The sequence below is a fragment of the Macaca nemestrina genome, chromosome X (genome assembly GCF_043159975.1).
Source record: "Macaca nemestrina isolate mMacNem1 chromosome X, mMacNem.hap1, whole genome shotgun sequence".
NCBI lineage: Eukaryota > Metazoa > Chordata > Mammalia > Primates > Cercopithecidae > Macaca > Macaca nemestrina.
This window is the reverse complement of record NC_092145.1, coordinates 139,699,367-139,714,620: the sequence shown is the minus strand read 5'-3', so window position 1 is coordinate 139,714,620 and position 15,254 is coordinate 139,699,367.

Here is a 15,254-nt window from a genome sequence, read left to right as displayed (position 1 = left end):
TTATTTTACCAAGGCTTTGACTGGAATGGTGTGTTTTCCTTTAAGGAATCAAATTTGACTTATGGGGCCAATAAAATCCTTGGAAAAACTGGCCACATATTCTGTGTAGACAGTCCCTGTACAGGGTTTCTGACCTGTAGTAAGTAAAGAATGTCACTTTCTGACAGGTGCAGAAGCCCCAGGTTTATCTTTGAACCTCAAGAGGTGAGAAAATTCACCCAACTCACAGATATTGGATGGCACTAATCCATGGCTGGGCTCAGCTTTAAAAAAGTCTTATCTGGGATTCCTTCTATGGAACAAAATTCCATCAAAGCCAATTTAAAGCCTATGTAGGCCGGGCGCGGTGGCTCACGCCTGTAATCCCAGCACTTTGGGAGGCCGAGGCGGGTGGATCACAAGGTCAGGAGATCGAGACCACGGTGAAATCCCGTTTCTACTAAAAATACAAAAAAAATTAGCCGGGCGCGGTGGCGGGCACCTGTAGTCCCAGCTACTCAGGAGGCTGAGGCAGGAGAATGGCGTGAACCCGGGAGGCGGAGCTTGCAGTGAGCCGAGATTGCGCCACTGCATTCCAGCCTGGGCGACAGAGCGAGACTCTGTCTCAAAAAAAATAAATAAATAAAATAAAATAAAGCCTATGTAAAAAATAATTATTCTTGCTGCACTGTATACAAATAATTAGGCCAAGTATAATAAAGCAAACCCATCCTACCATGATTTGTCTTTAACAAAAATAGAAAACTGGAGAAATAAAAATTGTTTCAAAAATATTGTACACCTGTTGTTAGATTCTAGTCTTGCCTAATGATTTTAAATTGTCATTATTTCTACAGTTTGGGCTGAATTCTAATTTTTTGTTGGCTACAAGTCTTCAAAATGATGTTTTAATTTTTTTTTATTTTTTTCCTTTTTTTCCCCCTTCTTTCCTAATTTGGAGTCACTGAAAACTAAGCTGTGCTTTCTTAAAATCTTGTGAACAGAACCCAGACAATTTAAACTTCAGAAGAAAATAACAGCAACCTATTTACATACATCAGCCACTTTTGTACCTGCCTACTATTGTATGGATTTCAGAGTAATTTTTCCTAGATCAATTTTTCCAGGATTGTTCCTCTGTTTGTTGTTGTTTTTTCTTCCTTCCTCTCCCTTATTTTCTCCTCACAGGACATGAGACTTCAAGACCTGCTAAAAATGAGCTTTTGTGACCTACCCATCTAGAAATAAACCATCATAGCCATGAGAGATCAGATGAAACCTGAGAGCAGAGACTCATTTTCTCGTAAAATGCTTTCTCCAAAAGATTTTTTAAAAAGAAAAGGGGGAAACGTTAAAGGAAAATATCTTGGGCACCCAAAATCACCAAGGAAAACTTAAGCTGCAAACTGTGTAGGGAAAATCTGCCTCCCATTCTGTTCACACTCACCCCTTCTGCTCGCTGAGATAGGCACATAGCTGATTTGCCTCCTTTGGAAAGGCTAATCAGAAATTCAAAACCTGGAAGCTCCCTCCCTGCTTTGAGTCTTCCTGCCTTTGCCTCAAGTTGTCCCACCTTTCCAGACCGAACCAATGTACTTCTTACATATATTGATTGATGTCTCATTGATTGATGTCTCACGTCTCCCTAAAATGTATAAAACTAAACTGTTCCCCAACCACCCTGGGCACATGTCATCAGGACTTCCTGAGGCTGTGTCATGAGTGCATCCTCAACCTTGGCAAAATAAACTTTCTAAATTAACTGGGGCCTGTCTCAAATTTTTGGAGGTTTACAGGAGCAAATTTGAATTTACGTCCACCTTGGCTTTTGGCGGTAGTCAATGGCTTCCCCTAAGATCAATTGCTCATTGATTTTCAATCTTGCCATGACCTTCCTGCGTGTGCATGGGCCAAGGGGATGGTAGTGGCTGGCACTTGATTTTCCATTAAAGAGGGCAATGATTTTCTTTTAAAAAATGAAAATATGGTTCTTGTTCAGTTATAAAATATTCATACTATAGGACACTAAGGAGCCTTATGCATCACTAGTGATCCTCAGACCAATCTCAGAAAACAACCAAAAAAATTCACTCTTTGGTGCATTGTCACAACACATTTTAAGGCTGAAGATAACTCAGTAATGAATTCAACTATGATCTATTTTGTATTGATGCAAAATCATTTGGTAAAATATCATTCTCCAACATAATGGTTCAAATAAGTATTGATGAAGTTGCAGCACGGAAAGCCTACTGTATTCAGGCAGTATTGGGATTGTCTAAAATAAACGATCTTGGGATCCATAGATGTCTCAGGTTTGCATTATTGTTTGAGGTGTAATTGAAATGGAAACATTCATAAGTGTATTTATGTCTGTCTCAGATTCAGAGAATGAGTGGGAAGGAAAGTCCTTGATATTGCCAAGTGAGTGAATAGTTTCTTGTAGTGTCTCTTATCTCTGAAAATTAAAGAGAAGTTTGTTCAACCATCATTCTGCATCATTGTATTATAAAAGATTTATCTTTCTAGATTCATCTTGTAAATATAGTTTTGAAAGTTATTTCAGTAAGATTGCAGAGAAGGCTTAATTTTTTCTATAGAGTTTCAGATAGACAAGGTAACTAAGCTCTTTTTCTACAATGAAAACAAAACATATAAGCTTTCAGTAACTCTCTGGGTATGTTGAGCAGTGACTGGATAAAGTAGCAGTCAAGAGTTCTAAGTTTTAATTTCACCTCAGCTACTATTGTCTCTAAATCTGTTTGTACATCTAAGAAGCAAGTTCTTGGATTGAGTTTGTCTACACTTTCAAATTTGGCTCTGCTGAATCTATGCCATGTTTTCCTCAAAAGTCACTTTTAGGCAGGAGAGAAAGGAGAAAAGATTTTCTTTCATGTCTCAAGCAGTCAAAAATTTCAGGTGTCCAACACATTTCAACAAAATGATGGGTCTGATGTCCTTCATGCTCATGACTTTAGTAACCCTCTATATGCAGATAACTTCTAAATGTGTATCTCCATATCACATGCTTCTTGTGAGCATCCAGTTGTCTACATCCAATTGCCTACTCCTCAATATTTCCAACCGAATGTTCCAAAACCCTATCAAACTCAACATGCCCAAGATCAAATTCTTGATCTTCCACAACCAAATGGCCTCTTGCTGTGCTTTTTATCACAGTAAGTAGCATCAGTATCCTTTCAGTTGTGCAATCCTTAAAACTAGGCATTGTCCTAGACACCTTCTACTTCCTTACTTCTATTTGTCCTCACTCTCACATCCTGTGAATTTGACTCTCTAATATTCCTTGAGTGATTTCACATCTCTCCATTAATCCTGTGACAAAACTAGTCCAAGCTGATGTCATCTCTTGCTTGGATTATAAGAGTTTTCAAACTGGTCTCTCTGCTTCTTCTCTGAATCTCTGCCCCCTTTCAATCAATTCTCCAAATTTAAAGCAGATTTACCTTTTAAAGCCAACTCGGACCTTGTTACTTTCTTTATTAAAGTATTCCAGTGGATCGTGATCATGTTTGGGAAAAGACCAAACTCCTTTACGTACCTTACAAAGCCATATATATAAGAAAGTGAAGAAGCGCAGACTAATATTCCCATGAACATGTGTTTCCAATGTGAATATTCTAGGATGAAGGGATATCCCCCACTCCACCTAGCAAACCCTTAGGGGTGGAGAGCACCCCTACCCTGAAGGCCGGGGCAGAGGACCCGCAGGAACGGCAGGCCCTGGAGGGAAGGCCCCTACCTTTAGGTGCTCTATCTTCTCCTGCTGGCTCAGGAAGTCCCTGTCGGCAGCGTCGGGGGGCAAAGGAGACTGGTCAGGGGGTTGCGTGAAGTCCTGGGTGACCTTTTCAGAGAGCTTGCAGATGACCTGCTGCTTGGCGTGGTTCTTGTCCATAAGCAGCTGCACGTTCTTCTGTAGTTACTGCACCTCCTGCTCCCGCAGGTTCGCTGTGTGTGCCAGGCTCTCCCGCTCCTGCTCCAGGGCCTCCACCCGCCCGCCCAGCTCCACGATCTGCCGCACTTTGTGCTGCACCAGCTCCAGCCAGTCCTTGTCCTCAGCCGCCGCCAGGTATGCGCTGGATGCCCTCTTCTCCTGCTGGGCGGCCTCCAGTGCCTTGTGCAGGATCTTCACCAGCTCCTGGGCAGGGAGAGGGAAGCATCTTGTGAGCTCAGGGAGGGCCTACTGGGCGCCAGAGCGGGGCATATGTTATCAGTAGTTCTCCTAACCACCCTCAGAGGTGCTCAGCAGCATCCCTGCAGCATCTCATCCTGACACTCACTTTCTCCTTCTCTGTTCAAGTGAGTGTTAGCTGGGCACATGGTTCCCCAGCTTCAAACTGCATCTCCCAGCCAAGCCATGGTGAGGTGTGGCCAAGTGACTATTCTGCCTAAATGGGAAATGAAAAGTGAGATGGGCAGCTTCTGGGTCCTACCTTTAAAACCAGTAGACACATGCTCCCCTGGTCCAGTTCATATATATATACTTTTTTTTTCCTGTCTCCTTCTCTAGATTCATTTCATCTCGCATTCTCTTCTTTGTGCTCTAGCCACCTGCATCTTCCTTTCAGGCTCTTGTATAAACCATGGTATCTTCTGCCATAGGATCTTTGCATGTGTTGTCTTCATTTAAAATGCTCTTACTGCTCCATTCCCTTCTCAAATATCCTGCCTGGCTAATTGCTACTCATCCTTTAAACAATTGTTCAGGAGTTAATACTTCAAGAAAACTTTGCAAAATTCTCATTCTGGGTCACATCTTTTGTTCTTTAATACTTTTATAACCACATTCCTTTTCTTCATCACATTTAATCCACTCATTTATGTGACTATTTTATTAATATATGAAGTCTCCAGTAGCTCTAAGCTCTGTGAGAATGAAGCTATGGCAGATTGCATTTTCCAAAGATGGTTGTAGTAATATCTCCTATTTCAACACAGTTTTCTGTGATGTTATCTTGTGACTTCCCCCATGAAAAGGTGGAGTTTGATTCCTCTCCTTTTAATTGGGACGAACCTATCATTGCTTTGGCTAATGGAATGTGTCACAGGTGACATTATGTGACTACTATGGCTAAGTCATAAAAGTCAATGCAACGTCTTCTTTTTTTTTTTTAACCAGAACACTTGCATTTTGAACCCTAAAGCACCGTGTAAGAAGTTCAAGTACTCCGAGGCTCCTGTACTATGAAGAAACCAAGCCACATGGAGGTGCTCCAGTTGGCAGTCTTAGTCTTCATAGCATCCCAGGAAGGTGCCAGACATGTGGGTTAAAAAGCCTTTGATAATTTCAATCACCAGCCATCACTTAACTAATATCTCTTCAAGGTTATTATAATTATTGTTGTATCTCTACTTATTAATCAATTTCTTTCTCTGTCTATTCATTTTTTTTAATCATCATCGAGGATTTGGTGGGTTTTAAATGATGGTGACAAGGTGACAAGATCACTATCCTCATGTGTTAACTTAGAATGTTGAGAATTTGACTTCAAGAGTTGACTATATCAACAAAATTAAGTTGTAGAAACTGGGAAATCATTACTGTCAATCTACTCAAGGCAAAGTCCAGTGAAGATGCAGAAGACAGCATCAGAGAAAAAGTAGAAAAGTATTGTGCCATATGGACAGATAATCTCTTAAGCTGCTAGAAGGTGACACATTTGAGAAATTACTAGTAACCCTCCTTACTTATTTTTATATTTTTTAAAAAGTAAAATCTGTCAGTTCTGTCTTTTCTGATTAAATGGTAATATTGTGTGAGAAGGAAGTGAAGCCATGAAGTCAAAGGCAACTCAGAGGCCAAAAAGTGGCAAACCAAGAGTGGTTCATCCAAAATAAGTCCAGTTTACAGAAAGAAAAGAGAAAACAATGAGCTATATCAGCCATCTGAGAAGTTCTTCGGAGGAAACAAGCCTAACACTAAACAAAGATCTTGGTGAAAATAATCAGCTGACTAGGTAGCACCAACCTGCAAGAAAGATACAAGAAATGTCTTCGTGTTTCTGGGTGTCATGCAATAACATTTTGGAGCTAAAATGCAGAACCTATTTATGAATGGCCTTTACCTACAAAATTAAAGGCAGTTATAGAAACTAATGTCCAGTTTCTGCTTTTTACTGCAGGTCTTTTTTTTCCATATTGTACCTCCCTTTCTTAGCTGAAACATGAGAGTGGTCTTGTAATTCAGCAGCCACACTCAGCATTTATGACATAATTGTGTTTGTATGCGAGTTTCATACACACACACACACATACATACACACACACACACACAAACACACCCCACACATATTTCCGCTGTCTTCATTTTGGCAAAATAATCTCAAATACATAAATTCACAAATGCACAGATACCACTAGGAAACTCACAGTAGGATTTGCAAAATATATAAAGGATATAAGCATCAGCTTTATTTTCAAAGTTTGGTGTGTGTGTGTGTGTCTGTGTCTGTATGTGTGTGTGTCTGTGTTTGTGTAGGTTGCAATGCCAGTTATTGCCTCTCAATCTGAATGCTGTGAGACATCTCCTTTAGGAACTATATTCATGTGGTCCTGAAAGATAAAATAGTTACAAAATGTTCCCCAAATAATATGACACATCGATCCAGTGGCTGTAATTGTTTGAAATGTAAGAGTTAAATATTTAGACATCCCCAAAGTAGGCTTTCTTGAGCATCTGTGAAAATAATATCCTTTATATCAGGAATGGGGCATTTCTACTCATCATCGGGCCTCAGAAACCATCAATTCTGAGTCATGATAAATGACTTCACTTTTACTGCAAAATGACTCATAAACAACTTAGAGCTCAAGAGATTGTTTTGCAAGCTATTTTAAGTTTATTTGGCTATCTTCCTTATTTAAAGATCAATATCCATGTGGACCTTTAGATAAATTCTCTTTTAGAACAGGTAATATCAACAAGCAGCCCATGAAATTGGAATGCTTGTAAGGTATTTTGAAATTACTCAGCAGATTTTCTTGCTACTGTGGCCTTGATTTTTTAAATTGTAACTGCCTCTAGATTTGTTATTTCTCTCTTTGACAATCAGACATTCACAGGTATGCTGGGCTAGAGGAATCAATCATAGAAAAAGTCCCACAAGACCATTTTTAGATTACTCCCTAATTTAGTTTAATGGAGGCTGAGAGTATAGTATGTAATTTTATTTTATGTGCTGTAATATTAAATATTTATGTGTGTGCAGGACTCTCCCATGCCTGGTATGAGAACAGTAGTTGGAGTTCCCTATTAATCTACTGTCTTCAATGTTAAGAAAGGAAAAATAAAGAAAAACCTGTCTCTGGTTTGCCAAAAGGTGAAGAAACATTTAAAGTCTAAACTCTCATTATCAGATTTACAAATATGAAAAAGACTAAGGAAGTGTTGCAGAGGGTGAGGGGAAATGGACAACTGTCCTTCTAGAGGCCAGTTTAATACAGTAAACCAATTTTTAAAATTTTGTCTTGGGAAATAATCACATAGATATAGTAGGCTCAAGAATATTTATCAAAATATTAAACAATGGAAGAGTAATAGAAACAAACTCAATATTCATCAATAGGGCACCAGTCAAGTAAAATATGATGGTTTATGCCTTAGTTTGGATTTTCCATATCTGTGCTGTCTAAAACAGTAGCCATTTTACTGACCATAACTACATAACTACTGAAGACTTGAAATACGGCTACACACCTAATTTCACCCCATATCACCATGCACAACCAATTTCAGAGATGTACTATAAAAAGAATAGAGACTATCTTATTAATATTTTTTATTTTAATTCCATGTTGAAATAATAATTTTTATATATTAAGTTAAATAAAATATATTGTTAAAATTAATTTCATCTGTTTCTTTTTACTTTTTGATGTGATTACCAGAAAATTTTCAATTGCATATGTGGCTTGTGTTTGTGGCTTGCATTGTATTTCTAGAAATAGCACCACTCCAGAAGTAAACCTTGAGACAAGGATTTTTATGCAAGCAATTTATTAAATAAGTGCTTCTGGAAGAATCTGGCAAAAGATTGGGAAAAGCAGGAAAGGGAATCAGAAGAAGCCAAGCAAGTGTATGGTTCAGATAAGTTTCAATCTCAGCCTGCTCTTGCAGGGAGCTCTGGAGCATGAATTACACCTCAGAGTTTATCCCGCCTTGAGGCAAACTGAGCTGGGCTATCCTACCCCTACATCAATCAGTCCTTGAAACTCAAGGGTCACCCTGAGGACAGGTAAACACTCAGGAATTTCTGGCTCTCCATTGCCTTGGTGAAGCAGTTCCTATAGACCAAGGACACACGCTAAAGAAGGTCACAGGTGCAAGCCATTGGAAGCAGAGCACATGGGAGCTGGGGGGTGGGTGATTACAACAAGATATAAAGATCTGAGGGGACGAAAGCAGCCCACTGACAGCGTCAGCTGTACTTTACGCAATGGAGCACTATGCAGTGATTTTTTAAATTTAGATTTATGGACATAGAACATGTCCATAACATAGAGTGACATATAAAAGCATATTAACAAGATCATATATGAGCATCATATATGATCCTGCTTATATAAAATTACATACTTATTTCTATCTTCATAGAAATATGTTTGGAAGGCTTATGCACCAAAACATTAAGAGAGTATAAATCTGCATTGTGAGACTTTATTGATTGTAATTTTATTCTTTGTTCTTTTAGTTGATTTTTGACAATATATACATTTCATGTATTAGAAAACTAATAAAGCTATTGAATGGACTAATAAAGTGAAGGTAATAAGTAAAACCCAAGATCTGAGATATGAGAACTTGTGAAATTTTACTAAATTCATGAATTAGTCATCCATGACATTTTTAGGATACCTGGAATGCACCCGGTGATGTGATCATGGATGATATTCATCTGGTGTATACTCATATGGTCAAATGGCCAGCATCTGTTCTGCCTGGAAAATGTTTGTGCTATGCTGGTCAGTAACTTGATGAAAAGAACTATTAAGACATAAATGTGTACGGTCAAATTGGTCGTAGGTTAATTAAAGGATAAAACAGGATGCCTGAACCAGAGGACCCAAGGTTCAATACACTCTAAATAAGCAAAACATCCTGAGGGATTGCAGAACTAAACATGAATGTTTTAAATAAAGATAAGATTAGTAACAGTGCCTTTCCCAGCTGTATTAGAGCCTGAGATTTAAAAAAAATTAGTAATACTCCTTCTTTCTTCGATAAAAAATGTCTACATTTCCTTCAAGATGGAATTTTGCATCAATTTTTGTTTTTTAAGGTGCCACATTAAAATATCTCATTTGATTACTGAGAATTCTGGTATCCCCATAAATTTTGCATCCTAGGTAAGTGCCTCACTTGCCTCACTTGCCTCCCTTTGGTCCCACCTTAAGTTGGAAGTGTCTCATGAAAAAACCTTAGTCTAATCATTTGATGTACACATAAAACTATCATCTGCATATTACTTTTGAAAGTTGGCTGTCAGAGTGATAAATAGAAAACCTTGCTGTAACCCTTCCTTTCATTACTGACAATCCAGCACTGTCTTTACCTGAATTATATGAGGAAGAACAGAGGATGTTGAGACACAAGGATTTTCAGATCTGTTTGAGAACCATTAACAAAGCAGTAAACAATATGTGCTGAAGATGTGCTAACATTTACATGTATTTTAATACAGAAATAACAAAAGTAAAGAAAAAAAAAACCAAGGGGAAAAATTGTTCATATAGACACAAAAGTAATTATTAAAAAGAAAACTCGTAAGTCAGGAATTACAGAGAAATAACTTCCAGCAAAGGGTCTTTGGTATAAATTCCAACATTCATTCTTGGCTTCATGGGATCTTGCATTAAGACTTACAGAAAAACATGTGCAGGACTGCATTACAGTGCATTTTTATATTATTTACCACTTTGTTTGCTCTCAGATATTTAGCTTCCCTTAATAAGAGTATTCTGAGAGGATCAATATATTGAAAATTGCTCACCCCACTCTCTTTCACTCTCACAAATACCTCTTTCATAAATCCCTGCCCTTAAATAGTTCACAAAATGAGTGGTAAAAATAGAATAAGTTAAGACTAAAAGTTGTGTCTTTTTTTCCCTGAAAGCTTTGTGTAAAATTGTATATGCAGTCGTATATTTATAGTTATCCCAATATATTTATGCTATTGCATGTTTTATTCTTTAACTTTACAGAAATGCATATTTTCAAGTTGCATTTCTATTGCAGATCCTAAATCTTAAAAAGAATCCTTGTGCTAAAAAATAGTGATTTGTATCCTTGTTTACAAATAAAATTCAAATAGAGTTGACTAGTCATCTATGAAGCAGTTGAGAATTAATGCTTGAATAATTTTTTTAAATGATGCAATATAGTTTTTCCACAGGGGGCAATATGATATATGAAAAGTTCAATTACTTTGGGGATATTTGTTTTATACCGTGAAAATCACATCTTGAAAGAAATTCCTCAGAATTAAGTAGCACTCAAAACCAAAAATTATTACATGTCTATTGGCAAGATCAATACAACATAGTGGTGGGAGACACTTGAAAATATGTTTGGGATAAAATGTATAGAGTGACTGACTCTTTTACAATGCTCACTTTGAAATGGGTTGAAATGAAAAAGAACATACAGTGCAGAAAATGAGCTCTTTAGTAGATGCTGTTGGTGATAGACCATATCCCCTTGGACATGCTGTTCCAGAGCATGTGAAGGGTGTTCAGGGCTAATCCAATGACAAATAAGAGGTGGAGAATAAACTCCTCAGCTCCCTTGACCTTTGAGAGTGGGGTAAGGAGTAGACAGCTTGGAAGATTGCTCTACATTGTCTCCCAGAATTTCTCATTGGAATTGAACCTCAGTTGCTCATAGTGATAATTTGTTTGATAAAGTACTCTGCATTCACTTCCTTCTTTTCCCTGTTTCCATTCCTACTCTCCTACTAAGTCTTCCTGCGATCACTTCCCAGACAAACTACTTGCACTTGAACCATTGAGGCAGAGCCTTCTGGAAGGGTCACAAACCAAAGTAATCTCCTTGGAGTAAGTCAATGAAGAAATGAATCTAGTAATGAATTCACATTGATCTTTCTGTCAATTCCCAAATCACTGAGTTTGGTGCAGCTCTCCTAGAACCTTTAGATGCTTTTAACTCTGCTGTCTTTTACAAAAATGAAATAAAATAAAATGAAAAGTATCTCATTTTACATACTTCCTTCCTCTCCTCTCAAAGTGCATAATGCTTGAAAGCAAGCTCTCATGCCTGAGAATGTACAATCTTGATGTAGAATATTAGGCACAAAATAAAAAAAGAAAAATTTTGAATTAATGTTCTCAAAGCCTCTACATAATGACAGCTTTCATGGCCTAGTGCTGACAAATGAAAAGGATACCCTGCAGGCCAACTGTGTACATTCACAAAATAAACTATTGAAACCACTTGGGAAATTTTTTTTTTTTTCAAATGAAACAAATCCACTTGAACATGTCTTGCTCAAAAGTAATTAGTAACCCTTGGCATTTCATCTGGACTTCTATATGCTTGCCACTGGAGCCACATTAATATTTGAACATCATACTAGCAAAACACAGATGCACCAAGGCAGTGGAAAGACAAGGTATAAGGACTGTCTTCAGCTCTATCTGAATACATCAGCAGAATAATGCTGAAGAGTCTGGATATAACTGTGTCCCTTAAAAATATACAGCACAGGAAAAAAAACAAGTTGTGTTGCCATAAAGAGCAATAATCTTTGTATGTTTCAAATTCAACCCTTCAATTCCCATGTTTGTATCTAAATGTCCCACCCTTTGTCATTGCTTTGTAACGTTTACCACTGGAAAATGCAGTGTATTATTCAGATGTCAGTACAGGTGTTACTTAATGCACACCTGAAAATCCCAGACATTCCAAACATGAAAATTCATAGCTGCATTCGTGATAAGCAAAAAACTGTAAGCAATGATAAGATATTACATTTGAAAAAAATCTGAAGACTCCACCAAAAAAAAAAAAAAAAAAAAAAAACTACTGGAACTGATAAATTTAGTAAAATTTTGGGATACAAAATCAAGATACAAAAATCAGTAACACTTTCATATGCCAACAGTGAAAAATTTGAAAAAGAAACAAAAAAGTAATTCCACTTACAATAGCCCCAAATAAAATGAAATACCTAGGAATTAACTTAACCAAAGAAATGAAAGACCTCTACAATGAAAGCTATAAAACACCAAAGAAGCCGGGCGCAGTGGCTCACGCCTGTAATCCCAGCACTTTGGGAGGCCGAGGCGGGCGGATCACAAGGTCAGGAGATCGAGACCACGGTGAAACCCCGTCTCTACTAAAAATACAAAAAATTAGCCAGGCGCGGTTGTGGGCGCCCGTAGTCCCAGCTGCTTGGGAGGCTGAGGCAGGAGAATGGCGTGAACCCGGGAGGCGGAGCTTGCAGTGAGCCGAGATCACGCCACTGCACTCCAGCCTGGGCGACAGAGCGAGACTCTGTCTCAAAAAAAAAAAATAAAATAAAATAAAATAAAATAAAATAAAATAAAACACCAAAGAAAAAGAAATGAAGAGGACAAAAAATGGAAATATATTCCTTGTTCATGGACTGGATGAATCAATATTGTTAAAATCTCTATACTACCAAAAGAAATCTACAGCTTCCATATAATCCCTATCAAAATGTCAATGACATTCTTCACAGAAATAGAAAAAAAATACTCAAATTTATATGGAATCACAAAAGACCCAGATTAGTCAAAGCTATCCTGAGCAAAAAGAACAAAACTGGAGGAATCACATTACCTGACTTCAAGATATATTACAGAGCTATAGTAACCAGAACAGTATGGCACTGGCATTAAAACAGACATACAGACCAATGAAACAGAATAAAGAATTCAGAAACAAATCTACACACCTACAGTGAACTCATTTTCAACAAATGAGTTGCCAAGAACATACACTGGGGAAAAGACAGTCTTTTTAATAAATGGTGCTGGGAAAACTGGATATCCATATGCAGAAGAATGAAACTAGACCCCTACCTCTTGCAAAATACAAAAATCAAATCAAAATGGACTAAAGACTTAAACCTAAGGCCTCAGACTATGAAACTACTACAAGAAATATTGAGGAAACTCTCCAGGACATTGTTCTGGGCAAAAATTTCTTCCATAATGCCCTGCAAACACAGACAACCAAAACGAAAATGGACAAATGAGATCACATCAAGATAACAAGCTTCTGTACAGCAAAGGAAACAATCAGTAAAGTGAAGAGATAACCCACTGAATGGAAGAAAATATTTGCAAACTACCAATCTGACAAGGGATTAATAACCAGAATACATGAGGAGTTCAAACAATTCTATAGGGAAAAATCTAATAATCCAATCAAGAAATAGGCAAAACATTTGAATAGACATTTCTCAAAAGAAGTCATACATGGCTGGGCATGGTGGCTCACACCTGTAATCCCAGCACTTTGGGAGGCTGAGGCAGGCGGATCACCTGAGGTCAGGAGTTTGAGACCAGCCTGGCCAACGTGGCAAAACACTGTCTCTACTAAAAATACAAAAATTAGCTGGGTGTGGTGGCAGGCGTCTATAATCCCAGCTACCCAGGAGGCTGAGGTAGGAGAATCTCTTGAACCCAGGGGGCGGAGATTGCAGTGAGCCAAGATCATGCCACTTCATTCTAGCTTGGGTGAAAGAGGACATATAAATGGCAAACAGGTATATGAAAAGGTCTTCAACATCAGAGAAATGCAAATCAAAACTACATGAGATATGAGATATCATCTCACCCAAATTAAAATGGCTTTTATTAAAAGTTTGCCAATAACAAACATTAGTGAGGATGTGGAGAAAAAGAACCCTTGTACACTGCTGGTGGGAGTGTAAATTAGTACAACCACTATGGAGAACAGTTTGTAGGTTCTTAAAACAAACAAACAAACAACAACAAAACAAACAAACAAACAAACAAAAAAACCCTAAAAATACAGCTACCATCTGATCCAACAATACCACTGGTGGGTACATACCCAAAAGAAAGGAAATCAGTATATTGAAGAGATATCTGCGTTCCTATGTTTGTTGCAGCACTGTTCACAATAGCCAAGATTAGGAAGCAACAACCTATTTGTCCATTAACAGATGAATGGATAAAGAAAAGGTGGTACTTATACACAATGGAGTACTATTCAGTCATAAAAAAGAATGAAATGTTGTTATTTGCAATAACACAGAAGGAAATGGAGGTCATTATATTAAGTGAAAATAAGCCAGGCACAGAAAGACAAATATCATCTGTTCTCACTTATTTGTCGGATCTACAAATAAAAACAAGTGAACTCATTGAGATAGAGTAGAAGGATGGTTACAGAAGCTGGGAACGGTAGGGGGGGCTGGGAGGAAGGTGACAATGGTTAATGGGTACAAAAAAAAAATACAAAGAATGAATAAGACCTAGTATTTGCTAGCAAAACAGCAGAACTATAGTAAAGAAAAATTTACTTGTACATATTAAAATAACTAAAAGGGTATAATTGAATTGTTTGTAACACAAAGGATAAGTGCTTGAGGGGATGAATACCCAATTTTCCATGATATAATTATTATCATATCATGCCTTTATTAAAGTATCTCATTCATCACTTTTGAAATTCTAGAAAAGGGGACTCTAATCAATAATAGAATGCAGATCAGTGGCTGCCGAGAGCCAGGGGAAGATTGCTGCAAAGGAGGCTTGAAGGAACGTTTTGTGGTAATAAAAATGTTCTACATTTTGATTGTGATGGTTCCTACATATGTTTAAAAATATATCAAAAGTAATTGAACTGTACACTTAAATTGGCACATTTTATTAAATGTAAATTAATCTCCAATAAAGTTCATTTGAAATAAAACTTATTTGTATCTTCTACCAAAACTTTATTTAACTAACAAACAAATTGCTATCATTTAGTAAGCAGGGCACTGAGCAAAATAAACTTAGGATAGTTATATTTTATCAAGGGTTCGGACAGACTTGAGTATCGTCTTGCATTGTAGGCATCTAGGGGAGCCTGGGACTCTAGAAACCTGATACTTGAAAAAATGTATCTAAAAGAAACAGTAGAAGGGGAGGAGAAGAAAAGAGCAAAAAACCAAAAGGAAACAAAAGCACATTTGACCACCTTCAGAATTTCATCTGCTGACAAACAATACTATTTCTGCATCATCACTCTGCTTGCA